Here is a 20,741-nt window from a genome sequence, read left to right as displayed (position 1 = left end):
AGTAACTCATCAGAACTGATAGCTGAATGCTCCATTATTCCGTTTCACTCAAAGTGAGATACTATGAATGAAAAAACCCTTGGCTATTATCACCAGAAGAGTCAGATGATACTTTTAAGATAAAATACTTTTATCTTAAGTAAGAGTTGAGAATTAATTGAGTTCAAATATGTTTTGCCTTGAGTAATAACTTGGAAATGTACTCACGGGCCTAAGAAGCTCATCTCTGCTTTGGGTTGGTCTCAGGGCAACTGTACACATATGTGCACATCACGTTACGTCTGTGATCAACCTGATAGAACCATACAGGGTTTCCAAGAAATGGTAATTCAGAGAGGTAATACTCTGGTACCTGTATTGTGTATGATCTTGCAAACCCAATATGACTTAATTTTTTTAGAAGAGTGAGTAGCTGGCCTTAAATCCTATTGTGTGTGCCATAAACTGTAGCCAAGATATATCTTTTGGTGCTACTGTCATTTTGGTACTCAAGAGGCTACTGGTTTCCTCCTGGGTCCTCCATAAGCAGGGAAGCTAGGCTGAGATCACACACTTAGGATATTGCTCTTTGGGACTAAAAAAAAAGCCAGGTATTTTCTGTATGCATGCAAAATACTCCTTTTCATGTATTTGTTCACTGAGTCACTCTATATTTATTGAATACCTGTTATGTGCCTGGAATTATGGCATTGTAGGGGGGCAAAACTGGCCACCACCAAAAAGGCTCTTTGGCATGCATATTATTTTGAGCTGAAAACAATCAAGGCCCCGAAGATGGAGAAAGAACTTTGACCTTCTCCCTAGCTGCCTAAAGAATGCAGACGAAGGACCTGGAACAGGAAAGGAGCTATCAGCATGGGTAATGATAGTATGAACTAGGTGTGTGGACAGAGAAGAACCTAGCAAAGTCGCTTTGTTAAAATTCCTCTCTGGGTCCCGGTGTCTCTGCAGGGCCCAGCAAACACCTGTTTACTCAACATGTGCTTTGCCGTCTCCCACTCCATTGCCTTACTCCCCTCTGAGGTCCCAAACATTCTCTCTTGTCTTCAGTTGAAGACGGTATTTAAGGTGAAACTTCCACCTTTTTGGCAAGTGCCTCAGTCTTCCTGGGTCTCTCCCATGTATACACGTTATTACACTTCTGTTTGATTTTCTCTTGTTAATCTATCTCACAGCAATTCTTAGACCAGCTGGAAGAAGCCAGAAGCGTAGAGGAAAACTTCCCTGACACATGCTGTCATCTGATATAAGAGCCCTTTCAGGCAGAAGTGGCATGTATCAGGAAGCTAGACCATGTAGGACCTCCCAGCAGCTCATGAGTATTCAGAGTAAGATAAGAATTCAATTATTTTTACCAAAAAAAAGTTTTTTAAAAGCAAAACATAATGATTACATTATTTTTAAGATAATAGATACTTAGAGAAAGTTTTAAATCAACTGAAGACACTTAACGATAGTTTTCATTTGTGGCCAACACATCCTAAGGTGACTCCCAGTGAGTCACCCCCTTATATAACTGCTCCCACCCTCCACTGAGTGTGAGTGAGAACTGTCACTTGCTTCTAACCAAGCGAATATAGCAAGTGTGCTGGGATGTCACTCCTGACTGCTTCATGTTACATAAGACTCCACGCTAGCAGACTGGAGAGACAGAGGCTCTCCTGCTGGCCTTGAAGCAGTCATGTTGGGAACCGCCTATGGAGAGGGCCATGCGGCAGGGAACCGTGGGAGGCCTCGAGGAACTCAAGGCAGGCTCCAGCTGACAGCCAACAGGAAGCTGACGCCTTCAGCCTTACAACCACAAAGACCTGAATTCTGCCAACAATACGTGAGCTTGGAAGAGGACCCCCACTCCAGATGGGACTGCAGTGCCAGCTGACACCATGATGGTAGCTTACTGGGACTCTGAGCAGAGGACCCAGCTAAGTAGGGCCTGGACTACTGACCCACAGAAACTGTGACTTAATACGTGTGCATTAAGTGAAAATATTTGTGGTACTTCATTATGCAGCAGTAGAGAATTAATACACTTTAACCTTGGTTTTCTCCTTAAGCTTAAATAAAACCTTTTTTTTTTTTTTTCTTTTCTTTTTTCTACTTTCCTGGAGCTAATTCTCTCTTGGGGCTTAGTCATGAGCTCAGGGACACTGGCCAGTTCAGCATCAAAAAACCTTCTTCGGGAGTTCCTACTGTGGTGCAACAGGATTGGCAGCATCTCTGCAGTGCCAGGACACGGGTTCGATCCCTGGCACGGCACAGTGGGTTAAAGGATCCGACATTGCCACAGCTGTGGCACAGGTCACAACCAACCGTGGCTCGGATCTGATCTCTGGCCTGGGAACTCCATATGCCAAAGGGCAGCTGAAAAGAAAAAAACCCTCCTGGCTTCTTATGAGCCCAAGTTTCCTGGTTAACACTCCTACTGCCACAGAAATACTGTCACGAGGGACACAGATGAGGGAAGCTGGAGACATGGAGTCAGTATTTATTCTTCTAGGAGAAAGTTCTTTGTTTCTTTCCTACTTTTATGTTCTCTGTTCTTATGGCTTTCTTGGTTTTCTTGGAGGAAATTATGTCTGAAATCACCTATGTCGACACTTAGTAAATAAGGCTGTGCTATTCATTTTCATAGAAGACTGGAGTTTATCTAATACACTGTTTGACACAGAACAGGCAAATAATAGCCCCAGTGTGAAGCACAGAGTTTTCTAAGAGATAAAACACTGAGATAAATCAGATTGCTCATAAATTGTGTGCTGAAGTGACAAGCCAGCTGAAGGGAGAAATTGCAGCGTATCCAGCATATAACAACGGAGGAGGGGATGGAATGGTCACTGTTGGTGCCCTGCTCAGATCCTCACTACTGGCTGAGGCATCGTGCTCCAGATGTGATTATCAGCTGCTGAGAGGTCACAGCTGCCCGCTTCTAGAACTGGCTTTGGTCAAAAGAAAGCTGACGGTATGCAGGAAATCTCTCTCTCTCTCTCTCTCTCTCTCTCTCTCTCTCTCTCTCACACACACACACACACACACACACACCTTACAGCCAAGGACTGTTTGTTGACTGACAAAGATATTTTTAAAAAGCCAACTCCTTTGCTTCCATATGGAACCACACCGTGGTACTATTCATGTTTCAGAGCCCCTCGCCCGTCAGGCTAAGGCTGGCCCTCAGCTGAGATCACACGTAGTTTTGTGCTGCTTTCCTTACCTTCTCCTAAGAGTACTCCCTCAGGAAACCCCTTGCACAGAATCACCATCTCAGGTTCTGTTTCCAGAGAATCTCATCGAAGACAGAGGAGCTTCTTGGATGTTGACAATGTTCTTTTTTTTTTTTTCTCGTTTAGCAGTTTTATTGAGATATAATTTACATACCATACAAGTCACATATGTTACGTGTATAATTCAGGGTTTTTGAGCATATTCATGGGTTGTGCAACCATCACCACAATTTCACTTTAAAACATTTTCTTCACCCCTAAAAGAAATCCGGAACCTGCTAGCTAACATTCCCAAACACCCCTCCCCTCTCAGCTCTAAGCACCCACTAATCTACTTTGTATCGCTATGAATTTGCCTATTCTGGGCATTTCATATAAATGGAATCATATGATATGTGATCTTCTGTGACTGGCTTCTTCCACTTAGCATCATGCTGTCAAGGTTGTTAAGGTTTGTTCACGTCGTAGCACTTTGTTTCTTTTTATTGCTGAATAATATTCTATTCTATGCATATACCATATTTTATTTGCCTAATCATCAGATAATAAACATTTGGGATGTTTCCACGTATTGGTTATTATTAATAATGCTACTGTGAACACTCACGTACAAGTGTTTTGTGGACATATGTTTTCCTTTCACTTAGATCAATACCTAGGAGTGGGATTGCTGACTCATACAGTAACTTATGTTAAATTTTTGAGGAACTCTCAAACTTTTTTCCAAAGTGGCTACATTCCCACCATCAATATATGAGGGTTACAAATTCTCCACATCCTCACCAACACTTGCTGTTGTCCACTTTTTTGATTATAGCCATCCTAGTGGGAATGGAGTAATATTTCATTGTGTTGTGATCTATACTTCCTTAATGACTAATGATGTTGAGCATCTTTTATGTGCTTATTGGCCATTTATATATCTTCTTTGGAGAAATGTCAAACAAATCCTTTGCCCATATTGTATTTGTGCTGTCTTTTTATTATTTAGTCATATGCATTACTTACATATTCTATATACACATTCCTTAGAAGATAAATTATTCGAAAATATTTTTATCATTCTGTAAGTTGGCTTTTCACTTTCTTGATGATATTTTTAATGTTCTATTTCTTGTCATGGGTGTGGTTACAAGTAATTGTTAGGTTATAAGGTAATTGTTTTTGTTACAATTAAATAGCAAATGGTTTTTAGTCTCTTATTATCAATGTAAGATTATAACTTATTTCTAGTCTGGTTCTTTTTTTTTTTTTTTCTTTTTGCTATTTCTTTGGGCCACTCCCACGGCATATGGAGGTTCCCAGGGCAGGGTTCAAATCGGAGCTGTAGCCCTTGGCCTACGCCAGAGCCACAGCAACGCGGGATCCGAGCCGCGTCTGCAACCTACACCACAGCTCACAGCAACGCCAGATCGTTAACCCACTGAGCAAGGGCAGGGACTGAACCCGCAACCTCATGGTTCCTAGTCGGATTCGTTAACCACTGCGCCATGACGGGAACTCCTTATCTGGTTCCTTATGGGTTTCAGGACATGCTACCCCCAAAATATGGCACTTTGGCATATTGAATATTTTAAGCTAGAGGAATTTGAGAATCAGTATATACAGAAAGAATTTTCTGATCTTCTCCTGAAGCAGATCACAAAAACCCCACGTGAGAGATGCCCTCTCTATACCCAAAGGAAAGGAGACTCCTTGTCTCTGAAGACGAAGGGACAAAGGGTAATCTGAATGAACAGGCCATGCTAAGTTTTGCCCAGTTTACTGTACTTAGCTCATGCCCTTTGGCCTGTCATATCTTTCTATGACTTCCCAGTCTTAATCAAACCTAGCATGAAACACTCAGGTTTAACCTTCTTTGAGTCTTAATTTCCTGATGAAGCCTCCAGGTCATGTAAAACTTATATTAAATACATACATATGTTTTTCTCTTGTTATCTCTGGCAGTCTAATTTTCAGACCCAGCCAGGGACACGAAGAGGGTGGAGGAAAACATTTTCCGCTCCTACATTCCCTTAACTCATGTCAAAGAGATCAGGCAAACACAATGGACGATTCTTATAGATCAGCTAATCTGCATCCTTCATTCTCAAGGCACGAAATAAAAGAGTGATTATGTGGTGGTTTTATTGCCGTCACCACATTTTACATGTCAACCTTGCCCGATTTATCCCAAGTCATCCCAGTAGATTGCAAAAATCCATTCCAATATCACTCTTCATTGTCAACATACATGGGTGGCCAAATTCCATAAATCATATGATTTGCAACTTCATTTTGCAGAGCAGGAGGTAAAGTTCTCAAAAACCTTATGTTCTTTGCTACCTTTTATATTATCCGGTCTTTTCTCTTCTCTGATTTATTTGTTAAACAGCTACTTACTTAGTTTCTACTTGTACCGAGCACTGTGCAAGGCGCAGGATATTCAGTGATAAGCAAAACAGACATAGATTGCAGTGTGATGATGTTAAATGACATATCCCACTTTGAGGACATTATTTGTCACTGTGGCAAGGATTGGGGAGAAAATGCACAGCACCCTGAGAAAGGAGAGCAAAGGGTCTCCAGATAGATCTGGCAGTCAGGGAAAGCCTCTCCTTTTTTTTTTCTTTTTCTTTTTGGCTGAGCCCACAGTTTGCGGAAGTTCCTGGGGCAGGGATCGAACCCGCGCCACATGAGCGACCCGAGCTACTGCAGTGACAATGCCAGGTCCTTAAACCTCTGCACCACCAGGGAACTCCCGGAAAGCCTCTCTAAGAATATATATTTACCCCATGTGAAGAAAGAGTTAGAGTACGCACAGGAGAGAGTTGAGGATTTTTTAGAAGGAAGAAAGAGCATGTAAGAAGGCTTTGAGGCGAGGAGAGTCTAGAGCCTCAGAGGAACTGAAAGACTTGTGTGTCTAGAACTGCCCTGTTCAGTATGATCACCACTAGTCACATGTGGCTATTGGACACTCAAAATGTGGATACAAGAAAGATGTGAAAGAATGCTTTATTGATATTGACACTGACAACACTTAGGACTTGAACCTAGCCAGAAACCAGTTTGGGATTTGAATGCAAGGTTTTTAAATTATAATCACTTGCCTGGCGTCTGGATTTACTGAGGTTCAGGTTCTTTGTGCCTCAGCACAGAAGGAATTCAGCGAGAGACAAAGCGATAGGCAAGAAGTAGATTTATTAAAATAGGACAGTAGTGAGAGATACGAGCAGGCAGGCAAAGAAGCTCTGCCCTGAGGATTAGGTGGGCTACAGTTTTATAACCCGAGGAAAGTGGAAAGGTGAAAAGATCACCTTCCTTGTTCTTCCAGTAGACATCAGGCTTACATTACTAGCTCCTTCTTCTTTGTATCGGGCAAGAGAGTATTTGACCCTCTGAGGTCAAACTAGGACTGTCATAGCATTTATTCAAATCGACAGAAGGGTGGCAGCATATGCTAAAAATGTTGAATCATCTCAGGTTTCTGTATAATGAGGGTCTCCTGCTTTGGAATGTCCTCTTTCCCTCAAACTCCTATCTTTGGTCCTAAGGGTCTTTGTCTTGCTGAACTTGAATGCAGATCATTTTTTTTTAAAGATTTTTATTTTTTTCTATTATAGTTGATTTACAATGTTCTGTCAATTTCTACTGTACCGCAAAGTGATCCAGTCACACACACACACACACACACACATATACATTCTTTTTCTCACCTTATCCTCCATCGTGTCCCATCACAGGTGACTAGATATAGTTCCCTGTGCTATACAGCAGGATCTCATTGCTTATTGAATGCAGCTCATTTTGTCTTTCACTTAATGACGTGAGGCATATCTCATGCTTTTATTCATGGTTTTAAAGTTAAGCAAACCTGCTTTGTTCTGATGGCTTTCTTGAGCAATTATTAACTCACAATGGTCTCCCAAAGTTCCCTCAGTTTCCCTCTCTATCTGTGGTCCCCTACTGGGACCTACAACTACCTGTGTAACTATCCTACTCCATCCCTACCAGTATTGATAAATTTCGAGCTGCTTTTTGATTTACATAATACTCCTTTAAATTAAATGCTAATGTACTAAGCTGATACAAGAGTTAGTGACTTTGCTGACTGGGTAATTTTGAAAATGATATACTTTTGCTCCAAAGTCAAATCAATTCTTTTAAAACAGATAAACCAGTTTTGTCTCAATGTTTGTTGATATTAAAGGGGAATTAATTTTTTGTTACTTGATTCAGTTACTGGGAACTTTCAAGTATTCTTGGAACAACTTCGATATATGAATCTTCTTTTTCAACAGTGTTTTATGAACTCTTAGATACTGAAGGGATAAATAACCCACCAAAGTGGTATGAAAATTACTTTAAACTGAAAACATCTGGGCAATCAGAAGCCACGGAAAGAAACATTATTAAACTTAAGCAGAGCCTCCCCAAAATACAGCTGCCCCCCTCCGAGGGAGTTTCCTGATTGGGAAATGACTGATCCTTAGAACTAGGAAATGTGAATTCAGCTGTTTGTTAGCATCAAAAAGCCTAACAGACCCTTGCATACTTTCTCACTGAAGCCCTAAACAATCACCATCTTTTGTTAAATTGATTCACAAACTTTATCTCCGGCTCTTCCCTTCAAATTACTCATTACTGAGCAACCCCCACAAGCACATATAAATAAAATCTGTCTTTTCTCTTGTGAATCTATTTATTTGTAGGCCTCTAACCAATGGACCCAAGTTAGAAGAGGAAAAACCACTTCCTCGCAAAAGACTGCAGCTGAGATCCCATGACCTCACCTCTGACCAAGCTGGTTAAGGTAATTTTTTTTTTTTTTTTTTTTTTTTAAAAACCAGACTCCTCTTCTCGGGTCCCGTCAGGTAGGAGCAGCAAGAGCCTAGAAGGGACTTCCCAAAATTTACACAAGATAATTTGGAATTAGAACTAGTTCTTTGTGACTCTTGTTATATGAGCTGTTGTGTCCTGTCTGCAATAAGATCTGTCTGGCTGCACTTTGGAGAATAGCTTGGAGGAAAGCAAAAATGGGGTACGAGTGAGCATGCTCCCTCTGCAACTCAGAGCCTGGGTGGATGCTCTACACCTCAGAGACGTAAGATCTGCTCGTGGCCATGGGTCTTCAAGAAAGACCATGTCCCTCTCAGCTGCGAGCTTGTCTCTGTGAAGCACACTCTAACTCACCACCGAGGCTTCTGAATCATCGCACACACTTCAGTGAGGCCCACGTGTGTGCACCTGGTACCGCGGTGCACCTCACTGATCTAGTCCAGTGGTATTCAATCTTTTCTTTAATACTAGGCCCCAGTAAAACAAAACTGCTCTGGTTGGAGCTGGGGTAGGAATTCAGAGCCCCAGCCACTCACCCTGATAGGGATGGAGTCGGCACAGGGAATTGTAGAAGTCCCAGTAAGGGACCACAGATAGAGAGGGAAACTTAGGGGACTTTGGGAGATCACTGTCAGTTAATAATTTGCTCAAAGAAGCCATCAGTACAAGGCAGCCTTGCTGGACTAGTGGAGAATTGCCTCAGGTCGTTGGCTGGGGGATCAGATGAGGTCTGCATTCAGATTCAGACCAAGGGCAGGAGTCTGAGGATCCCCTTTGGGCTGATTTGAATACACACCTTACCTGATACAGAGGAGGAACTGCTTCTCCCAATAAGGAAGAGGCGGGCTTTTCCAATCCCCACTCCCCTCAGAGGATAAAACTGTAGCCCACCAGATCCTCCTTCCCTGCCTGCTTGCATCTCTCACAAGTGTCCTATCCTAATAAATCTATTTCTTGCCTATCACTTTGTCTCTCATTGAATTCCTTCTGCGCGGAGGCAGGAAGAACCTGAACCTCAGTGAGTCCAGACACTGGCTGAGTGACTCGAATTTAAAACCATGGGTTTAAGTCCCAATCTGACTTTAGGCTGGGTTCGAGTCCCAGCACGTGGGTTCAAGTCCCAATCTGTGTTCTGGTTAGGTTCAGGCCATTGTGCTGTCAGTTTCAACCCCACCCCGTCTAGTGGAAGCCTTTGGGAAGGCCTTCAGACCTTTGGAAACCACTATAATGTAGTGAATATTTTACATTTACCTGGCCGTGATCTGTTGGCAGTGACCTGTACAAAATTATTGTGGATGACCACAAAGAGGTAGAAAGACATTGTCTAAACTATTCAGGAGAAAAATGCAGGTGAGCGCCAGGGCCAGTTCAGTAGGAATATCAAGGATGCTGGATCCCAGCTCCCCCCCCATGTGGCCTGGCTCCAGATCTTTCTGAGCTTCTGCTTGAACATATCTAGAAGAGCAAAAATTATGAATATCTAAAATGTCTCAAGAGATTTAAAAATGTTCATTATAGATCTGCATTTTAAGTATATATATATATATATATTATTTTTAAAATTTACCATAGAAGGTTAAGAGAAAAGGGCAGATATGCAAATTTCATGTACATTCTGAAGTTCTATGTAAAATATGTCTGTATAAATATGAAATTCACAGAGGTGAACCGGATTGCTTTGTTACTATGGTGATTTGTGAGAAGTTATTTTTTACTTTTAATAACATTTCCCTTAATATTAGATTGGTTCTTAATTTTGAAAAAGCCTCAAAAATTCTTTTCTGAAAGATAAGCTATAAAAATAAGAAGATAAACTATAAAAAAAATATGCTAGAAGAGCAAAAATATTTTCTGAAGTGTCAAGGAGAGGAAAAGGTTCTTTCCCTCATCATATCATCAGCATCATTAAGACGGAAAATCAAAAGTTGTTCCCAGGAACAACTGCTGGAGCCATGGGGATCCCAGTTGGAAATTTCATAACTGCTTTCTCGAGCCATGATACAGACGAATTATGAGCATGCAAAACAACTTTGAAGTGACGTGTTCTGCATGTTTCAGAGTACCCATAAAGTTAGTTCCTTAAATTACTACAGTTTGAGTATGAGAATTCTCCATACTCAAATATTCATGTTATTTTCTCACACAGATTTTTTCAAACCTTCATTTTGAAATGTCCTTAATTGGCTTGCTGATCCTTCTGGGTGTCTCCTTTTAGGATTCTATATATTACTTGCTGGGAATCTAGCCAATGTTTAAAGAATTTTAAATTTTTTTTTTTTTTTTTTTTTTTTTTTTTTGCTTATGTGGTGGGGGAAAAATAATTTTCCCTCCACCCTTCTAGGTTCTTGGCTGAGATGTCCCCGTGATAAAACAACAGAATAAAAGGAGAAAAACAAACGGAAGTTTAATAACACCTATACCCCCTGTGTACGTGCGGAGATCCAGGAAAACTGAGTAACTCCTGGAAATGGCCCAAGCTGCCACCCGGAGCAACATCTCCAATTACAGACAAAAGAATTTGTTGGGGGACACCAGGAGACCAGTTGAAGAGGGTACCAGGAAAAGCACAGCAAACAAGGGTCGGGTTGTTATGCAGATTTAAGTCCTTGCCTTCTTAGGGCCTAGAGATTTGGAGTTATCTTTCTCTTCCTGGTGCAGAGAGGGAGACACCCTTACAAATGGAGATTTCCCATTTTATAATAGCACTTGCCTCTTACGAAGTGTTAAGTTCTACTCCGTTTTCAGAGCTTCTCTTGTGTCTGCTCTTTCTTAACAATGACCAGTTTAAGCTAATCCTTTGTCAATGGGCATATTTTGGGGGTGGTGTGTTTTGTTCCCCTTCACTAATGAGCAATATACTCAAACTTGAGAGGAAGCTTTAGGAGACTGGGTGGCCCAGTGGGTTTCCAAAGACTGCATAGTCGCAGCCCTCAGATGGGCCTTGTTCTGCTTAACTCAGGAAAAGGTAGGAGAGAGCCTCGCAGAAGATTTGAAAGATAAAAAGAACTAACATGACAATCTCATATTACTACCCTCTGTTTTGAAAGTGAAAAGGCTATTAAAAAAAAAATCAGTAGATCAATGGATTCACATCTGAACGAATTCATTTGCAACCCACCCCCTTACCACATAGTTCTGCAGCTAAGGGGGCTTTTTGGTTTGTTCATTTTCAGTTTTCTTTTTACCTCAGAGAAAACTGAAAGGCCAATTTCTGATCTTTCAACCCTGCTGAAGTGTTTGAGATCTTTATTCAGTTTTTATAACTCCCCTAAAGAAGTTTCCACATGGGAAAAAAACAAAAAACTTCACAATTAAGAATCATCTCATAATCAGGAGCCATCCCCAAGTAGAAGACGCTATGTTTTACATGGAAGCATTTTACAGACAGGCTCACTTTCTCTCTAATTTTTCCATCATTGTTTATCTTTCCACCTATCTGTCCATTTATATTCTGGCCCTATGGGCCCTATGGGCTCCTGGTCACAAGACTCTTTCTCTGTCCCCCATTTCTTGTTCTTAGGAAGTGGGCCTCATTCAGCCTCATGGCCTCCCCTGAGTTCCTAGGGACAGCTTCAGACACTTGCTGACCAGGGGAGGGAGGGGACGCAGGGACAAGGCAGGAGCCGTCAAGCAACAGCGGCACAGCCTTGGGGCAGGATCCTGGTTCCCTCTCAAGGGATACACATAATGACAGAGGAGCTTGCACACCTAAGACAAAAGTGGTATTCCTCAGGCTTCTTTTAGAAATGAATACTCGAAAACCGAACAGTTTAGAGCCCTTCCTTGTTCTTCTCCCTGACTTAATTGCACCCTAAATGCAGTCACCCCTAAGCTAAAGATTAGACACCCTGAGCATACTTGCCTGTGGGTTAAAGAGGATGAGCCCATGACGTTCTTCAGGAACCTTCCTAGTTTGTTCTAATCTCTGATCACTGTGCCCTTCTCGCAAGTGCTGTTATTCTAGGCAATAACCCAGAAGACCACCGTCGTGACCATAGTGAGGTCTCCCGACTCCAGCTTTGATGACTAAGATTTCCCCAAAGAAAGAAGAATGTGGAGATCCCGTCATAGCTCAGTGGGAAAGAATCTGACTAGCAACCATGAGGATACCGGTTCTATCCCTGGCCTTGCTCAGTGGGTTGGGGATCCGGCATTGCCGTGAGCTGTGGTGTGGGTCACAGATGTGGCTCAGATCTGACATTCCTACGGCTGTGACATATGGGACAGTGGCTATAGCTCTAATTGGATCCCTAGCCTGTGGACCTCCATATGTCACAGGTGTGGCTCTAAAAAGACCAAAAAAAAAAAAAAAAGGAAGAAGAAGAATGCATGTTCATTCCAATCCTGACTGCTCTCTGAAAACCTGTTTTTCTCCTTTTTACTATAACGCTCCTCGCAATTCTTTCCAGGGGGCAGGGGGGCACAGTCTTTAAGGCATCAGCCTGCTGTGACCCTCCTTTGCCTGGCAAAGCAATAAAGCTATTTTTTTCTCCTTTACCCCAAACTCGGTCTCTGCATTTCAATTTGGCACAGGCAAAGGCTGAATTCTAGCAACATTTACAGGCCAGAGAGGTCAGCATTAGCATGGGAAGAGAAAAATAAAGGAAGCAGAAGGAACAGAAGCCAGGCTTGGTTCTTGGGCAAAGAGACAGTGGAAGAGAGGAGGTAAATGGTCTCACGAAATTATTTTAAGGATTATCTAATATTTTCCTGAAGGCCAGAGAAAGTTCTTGGGTCTGATAAGTAGCTTTGATTTAGGCCAGCAAAGTCCTGCCCAGTAAGACACCATGCCTCCCACTGTCCGATGTCCTTCCTCTAGTGTGATGGCTAATGGAAAGGGAGACGTCCCTTACCTACTATGAGGCTAGTGGGGGAGGTAAGTGCCAGAGTCAGGCTAGGGAAATATGTCGGAAATAGGTTGTCAAAGCCAGGGTACCAAAAGCAAGAGCTCAGGAATGCGGGATGATGAGAAGATGAGCAACAGCTCCCATGAGGCAAATGAGAAGAGTCTGGAAGTCCAGAAGGAGTGGGTGGAATAGTTCCATTTGATGGATACAGAGAAAACCGTAAGGGAATTTTGAAAGGCTACACAGATAATTGCACATTCTATTTGCATTCATAAGATGACATAAAAAGACCCCGGAACTTAAGGCATTATGGATTTCAACAACATCAACAGCCACCTATTGATGGATCATTCTAGTAACAAAGCCCCTCTCCTGCCCCCACCGCAGCAATACCCTTTATTTCCTAGACACAGTGATGAGGTAATTTCATGAGCATATGAGTAGCTATGTAACGGTGGCTAAACAAACTACGCTCCTGATTGCGGCTCATAAAAATGTATTTGCTTCAGTTTCAGTTGTCTCAAGACCATTTTTACACTCACACTGGGTATCAGACAAGATCCCTTCTGTTATCAAAAAAATTAAAATCCATTTCAAACTATCTTAAACCAAGAAAGGGATTTATTAGCTCACCTCGCTAAGAAAGCACTGAGGAGAGTTCACGGAACTGAATAGGAGATGAAGAAGACAACGGCAAGGTGGGCTGTCAGAATCGGGGGATGTAAAGCAAGCACTAGGCGTTCCAAAGTCAAAGAACCAGGGATGATGAAATGAGAAGGAACGTGTCCCAACTGGCAAATGAGAAGAGTCTACAAGAAGTCCGGAGTCAGGGACTAGCACGGGGATCTCAGTGCCCTCTGGTTTTCCATCTAGCCCTCATCTCCACTAATCTCTGCTTCTACTTGTGTATTGGCCTCTTTTCTCTCCTGCCAGAAGCAATCTTGCTGTATATGGTAAGTTAAGCACTTTTCAACCGTTCCTGGCATACGTCTCAACACAAAATCCAAGAGAAAGAGTCATCCCCCATGCACATACACGTGACTCTAGAAAATTCTATAGAAAACTCTAATCGGTCTAACTTGGGTCACACATCTATCCCCTGGACCAATTACTGTGGCCACTGTGTCAAATCCCCATTGCTGTGGCAAAGGGACAAGAAACTGTGATCAAAAACCCCACTAGAATATAGAGACACGGAGCTGGGAGGAGAAATTCCCCATGGGGAAGAGAATGCTGAACCATAAGGAGAATGCCAAAGGATCAGGGGCAGATGAGAATAGCAGCCACCTGAGTCCTTATACATCTTCCATCCTCCAGACTATCAAAGAATGATTGTTCCTGAGGGCAAACCACATTCAGCTAGTTTGTCAACAGCGGTATGAAACCATTTATCCAGTGCTGTCATTTTTTGTTTTTTTACAAACACAACCAAATTTCACTTTTTTAAAGAGGAAAGCTGAGGGTATTCGTAAAGATGTAATACAGCTTGGTATTTTCACATAGATGTTAGAGCTGTAGTGATGGTACAGAAGCACAGAACTACAAACGTTCAACACTGACTGAGAACTCTCTTTCATCCCTTCATATTACAGGAGAGAAAGCTTGGGCCCTGGGGAATTCTGTATCCAGACAATTCCCAAGGTTTGCAGGGGGGAAAAAAAGGCCAAGATCAGAACACAGGTCTTCTGTCATCCAGCCAGGCATTCTTTCTGTTGGAGAGAACAGTATCTAAATACAAATATCGGCCCATTTTCCACTTTTCAAATGGAAGAATGTAGAATGTTACCTTTCTTCCCACGAAGAACACCTGCTTATCCATGGAAAATTTTATTTTCTACCCAACATAACTCCTTCAGCATGACACTGATTGCATTTTCCTTCAAAGTTCAGTACACTACTGGAGTTCCTTTCAATCAACAAAATGTGCCTCATTAAAAATAAGAGAACTAAACAAAAAAAAAACTTACCGTCGGAAGACCACAAAAAATGTTTTGAAAGAAGGAACATGGCATGATAGATGGCGCTTTCTGTGATTTTAAATTAACTTTAATTATAAAATTTCCCAAAAAATGCTTTATTTATATTTAAACTTTCTCGTGATTTTTAAAATAAGGCAACCACATAAAGAATTTAAATCACACAACCAAGTCTCCACATTGAAAAAGGAAAGTCTCATAAAATATTGCTTTTCTGTTATAAGGAAGAACAGAATATGGAAAGCAAAATATTTGCTTTTCTGAAAACTTAAATGAAAGTCACCTTGGGTATATTCACTTAATGCAATTTTTCAGATAAAGTTATTTTTAAAGGGATTTTAAAAAATATTTCAGACATTATTTCTAACATAGTGGAATTAGTTTGAAGTTAATAATGGTCCAATTTATACTCACATCGATCACAAGGCCTCTTTAATACAACTGAATGCATATTTTGTTTTGTTTCCTCTATGTGTGAGGTCTTTTAAAGGAGAAAAAGATAAGGAAAAAAACAACCACAACAACAACAACAAAAAAAAAACCACGTAAATGAGATAATACAGTAAAAAAAAAAAAAGAAAAAAAAAAAAAAAGATAAGGCACCCACTCACATCCAGTCAACATATACTAAGTATCATCTCTGTACCAGCCACTGAGATAGGGAGAGAGGGTGAAAAAATGAGTATGTGTAATCTGCTGCAGAGGAGGGAAAATTGCTGTCCTTACTGTCCTCCTACGCTCTCTGGCTGGGGCCCTGTAAATTGGACTGACAAAGATAGATTAACAAGAGAAGAGCATACAAATTTACTTAATGGAAGTTTTACATGACATGCATGAGAGCCTTCACAAGGAAATGAAGACCAGAAGAAATGGTTAAACTTAAGGGTTTTAATACTAGGTTTGATGAAGAGTAGAAAGTTGTGGGAAAATGTGATAGGACAAAAGGATATGAACTAAGGGTAGTCAACTGCGGGAAACTAGCAAGGCCTCTCCCTTCAGATGCCTTTTGGTGTCTCTCCATCTTCACAGATAAGGATGCCCTTTTCCTTCAGGTAATGGGATGGCACGTCTCACCCGAGGGTCTCATGACCTGCTTCAGAGTAGAAGGGGAAGTCCTTTTTGCACCTGCCATTTCTCACATTCCTTCAGCTTATTCAGTATGCCAAGGTGCCGTATCTTGTGGTGGTGTATTCTGAAACCCATAGCTACTTTTTTTTTGGCCCTCAGCATGTGGAAGTTCCTGGGCCAGGGATCGAACCTGTACCAAAGCAGCAACCCAAGCCATAGCAGTGACTACACTGGGTCCTTAACCTTCTGTGCCATAAGAGAACTCCCCATCACTACTTTTCAGGGAGAAGTCCAAAGGAGCAGACAAGGGAACAGGAACTTAGTAAAATGCACTTAGGAGCACAAGAAGGCAGAGAAGAGAGACAGTCACTCTGCCTCAGCATGTGAGGGTTTGAGACCAGGTGAGTCCCAAACAGGGATTCCCGAGGCAGGTGTTGTGGTACTCCACCCACATCCATTGGTCATCATCCTATGCAGATGGTCTCTTTGTGCAACTACCTAGACTTTTTGCTTCAGGGCCTTCTCTATCCATGAAAGCAAGCTTGGCCCTCATACCAGATAGGTGGGGGAGTTCAGAGGGAGTTACCGCTGTGTGAGGCAGTCTCCAACCAGTGGAAAATGCGAGTTAGCGGATAATCATCCCAACTTCTTCACCCTGGGATGGGTAACACCTTAGAGCCTGGGGGATAGAGCCCAGTTGCCCAGGAATAACCTGCTCCTTACATATCTCATACTAGGCTCCTTCTATTCCTACCTCATGCCCTATGCTCCTGCCAGTGCTTCCTGGGATTCTCCCAAAAAACCCACTTATACCCACATTATTGCCTCACAGCCTACTTCTGGGGACCCCAACGTAAGAAAATAAAGCAACTGGGAAAATCTATAAGCTAAACAGATGGTGGTAGTTTTAAGTGGCCAAGTTTTGAGGGTGTATTGTTAGGCAGCAAAAGCTAACAGATACAACCAAAAAGAAAGAAAGAAAAAGAACTGAGAAGGAACTATCATTGAGATAGGAAGAAAATCAAGAGAGTAGTGATTCTCAAACTTTATCTTGGATCAGAATCACCTATAGAGCTTGTTAAAACACAGATTGTTGGGCTCCATCCCTAGAGTTTCTGATTCTGTTGATTTCAGTTAAGGTTCAAGAATTTTCATTTCTGGGAGTTCCTGTCATGGAGCAGCAGAAACAAATCCGACTAGGAACCATAAGGTTGCGGATTCAATCTCTGGACTTGCTCAGTGGGTTAAGGATCTGGCGTTGTCATGAGCTGTGGTGTAGGTCGCAGATTCAGCTCGGATGCTGCACTGCTGTGGCTGTGGCGTAGGCCAGCAGCTATAGCTCCGATTCAACCCCTAGCCTGGGAACCTCCATATGCTGCAGGTGAGGCCCTAAAAAGACAAAAGACAAAGATAGATAAATAAAATAAAGAATTTTCATTTCTAACAAGTTCCCAAATGATACTGTTGCTGCTGGTCCAGGGAATATATTTGGAGAATCATTGCAGTCAGTTCATAGGAGCCAAAGAGAAAATGTTTCTTTTTTCTTTTTTTTTAACGGCCTCACCTGTGGCATATAGAAGTTCCCAGGCCAGGGATCAAACTGGAGCTGCAGCTGCAACCTACACCACAGTCACGGCAACATTAGATCTGAGTCACATCTGTGACCTACACCACAGCTCATGGCAATGCCAGATCCTTAACCCACTGAGTGAGGCCAGGGATTGAACCTGCATTCTCATAGATATTAGCTGGGTTCATTACCACTGAGCCATGACAAGAATGCCTTTCTTATATTGTCTTCCATCACGATCTATCCCAGGAAATTGTGGCAAAGCCAGATCCTTAACCCACTGGGCCAGGCCAGGAATCGAACCCACATCCTCTCAGAGACAACATCAGGTCTTTAACCCCCTGAGCCACAACAGGAACTCCCCCAAATATTTCTAGAATAGAGAAGGATTCAAGTCTTTAAAATGCCACTGACAGGAGTTCCCGTGGTGGCTCAGCAGGTTACAAACCCAACTAGTATCCACGAGGATGCTAGTTTGATCCCTGGCCTCGCTGAGTGGGTTGGGGATCCAGTGTTGTCGTGACCTGTGGCATAGGTCGCAGATGCAGCTCAGATCTGGTGTTGCTGTGGCTGTAGTGTAGACTGGCAGCTGCAGCTCCGATTCGACCCCTAGCCTGGGAACTTCCACATGCCGTGGGTACACCCCTAAAAAGCAAAATAAATAAATAAAAATAAAATAAAAAATAAAATGCCACTGAGAGATCTAGGCAAAAGAAGACCAAACAATGATGAGTGGATTCACGAATTATAATCAATGGCAACATTGACAATAGCAGTTCCAGTGGGGTGGTGGGTTTGGAAGCCAGTTGGGAGTATGCTGAGGAGATAATGGGAGGTGAGGAGGCGAAAACAGCACACAGAGACAGTTCTTAACAATAAAAATGCCAGGAATGAGGAATCAAGGAAGACAAGACATAGGGTTGAGAAATTTTTAACTTGGGGGAAACTGGGGATACTAGAGTGGGTTTGTATGCTTAAAGTAGAAATCCAGTGAAGAAAAAAATGATGTCAGAAAGAGGAAGGATAATGGTAGAAACAGAGTCCTTAGGGACAGAGCCAGAGCACCTCTGATAGAAGGCATATAACTTACATGGCAGCAGGACGAAAAATGGAAAATACGGAAAAAATAATTTTCCTCCTTTTCCTCCTAATGACTTCAGTTTTCTCACTTAAGTAGGAGATATCATCAGCTGAGAGTGAGGGAAGGGGAAGGGGGACAGAGGCAGGAGGGGAAAAGATAAGAGCTTATAATCTCTTGAATGGGAAACAAACTTACTTTCTCCCTGAGGTGACAGTGTCCATTAACATGAATGTCACTTAGGGATAAAGGTATAGAACTTTGACATGGGACTTTATTTTCATGCAAACAATCTTCACATCTTGGATCCAGACAAAAATGGAACTGAGTACATGTGTTAGTGGATCAGAACTCAATGATTTTCCAGTTTCGTTTTCCTTTGAAGAGATTCTGGATGTTTTCTAGGAATGCATGAGAATTATTACAACCAAGCATGGCTGGGAATTATTTACAATGCTAAAGGATGATTTCTGAATTATACGAAGGTAAAATTGCAGGCTGCTGTGTCTGGTGGACTGAGCTAGTACCCCAATTGCAATTGCACTATGAATTCTCATTTAAGAAAGAACAGGCTTTTGGTTTGGGCTTTAACAGAATTTTAAGATCGAACTCTTAGTGATCCATGGAATACGACTATTATGAAGATGATCTTATAAAAATTGTCCATCCAAAACTGTTTGTCTGAGAGCTGCTTAAATGTAATGTCTGGTATATTTTCACTGGTTGGTTTTTATATTTGCTTTAGTTTTATTTTATTACTTCGAGAACACTGTGTTTTCTAGCTGTCCCTGATTGACTTTCTGTTTTCTGAAGATTTTAAGAATGTTTGGTGAGGTACTGTATATATTTTTAAAAGCTACTGATGAGATTAAGGTCAAGTTAGAAATTAATAAATATACACTAAGACTCATCAAAATTCTTGTCATTAGTCTAATCTAAGTGGGTTGATTATTTATAAAGATGAGTGGGACAGAGGTCTGTCCTTCTGTCCTTTTGCAATGAGACCTCCAACGAAGCCAACTTTTTTTTTTTTTTTTTTTAATGTTCTGTTCCACAGATTAGGGGCTTTACATCTTGCCTTCCAAAAATAATCCAAAACTTCTCTGAAGTGAGCAGGTATCCAAATCCTGTATGTTGTGCAAGAGATGGGGTTTGTAGAAAGAGAGAACCCAGATGAGCTGGAAGGTCTCTCATTACGATAACCACGGTTTCCAAATAAGGTTTCTGAAGAGGTATAAGAGGACACTACAGAACTTGTCATTTGAGAATGGAAAAGTAAAAGTGAGAATTAGCTATGCTCTCATAACTTCTCCTTTGGAGCACTCATGCTACTTGAAATCAGTTAAGTGATTGTGCGATTATTTGTTTAATGCTTGTCATGCCCCTCTGTGATGGCAGGACGATGCCCTTTTGGCTCACCACAGTACTCCACAGGACCTAGGACAGTGCCCGGCATCTAACAGCCATGCAATCATCTTGACAAAATCAAGATTAATAGCAGTGAAGCTATTCTGATATAAAGAAGTATAGAAGACAGCCAAGCAGGCCATCAAATGAAAACCAGTGTGCTTAGAAGGAGAAAGCTAGGAATGCACACATTGTCTTCAGGTATTCAAACTCAAATATCTAGAGTGGGATTTTTACAATTCTCAAAACTATTATTTTCCCCAACTATCATAATTGTCATTCTCTATTTATTTATGAGAGTTTCTTCCGTCATCCAGAGTGATTTTGCCTTTGGGTACCGTCGTGCTCTCCTCTGGAGGAAGATCCATCCCCCCCCCCCCCCCGCCTTTTTTAGAATCCATGCTGTGAAGTGAGAAGTCACAGAAAGGTTTTTAATGGGAGAAGGGCCTGAGGACATCTGGATTGCTGAGAAACCACCGTGGGTAATTACATACATGAAGTATGGAAGAGGAATTTAGAACCAGAATTCTCACTCTTCTTTTTACCAGGCCCCTGTTTTCACAGTTCTAAGTTTTTGCTCATATTATCCCCTATTCTTTCATCTATTTATTTTTATTTCTTATTTTTATGGCTGCACTCACAGCATATAGAAGTTCTCAGGCCAGAGAATGAACTCGGGCCGCAGCTGTGACCCATACCACAGCTGTGGCAACGCCGTATCCTTTAACCCACTCTGCCAGGTAGGGAGTTGAACCC

Source organism: Sus scrofa, chromosome X, assembly GCF_000003025.6.
Source record: "Sus scrofa isolate TJ Tabasco breed Duroc chromosome X, Sscrofa11.1, whole genome shotgun sequence".
Lineage (NCBI taxonomy): Eukaryota > Metazoa > Chordata > Mammalia > Artiodactyla > Suidae > Sus > Sus scrofa.
The sequence above is the reverse complement of the archived record's forward strand: the minus strand, read 5'-3'. Positions refer to the sequence as shown.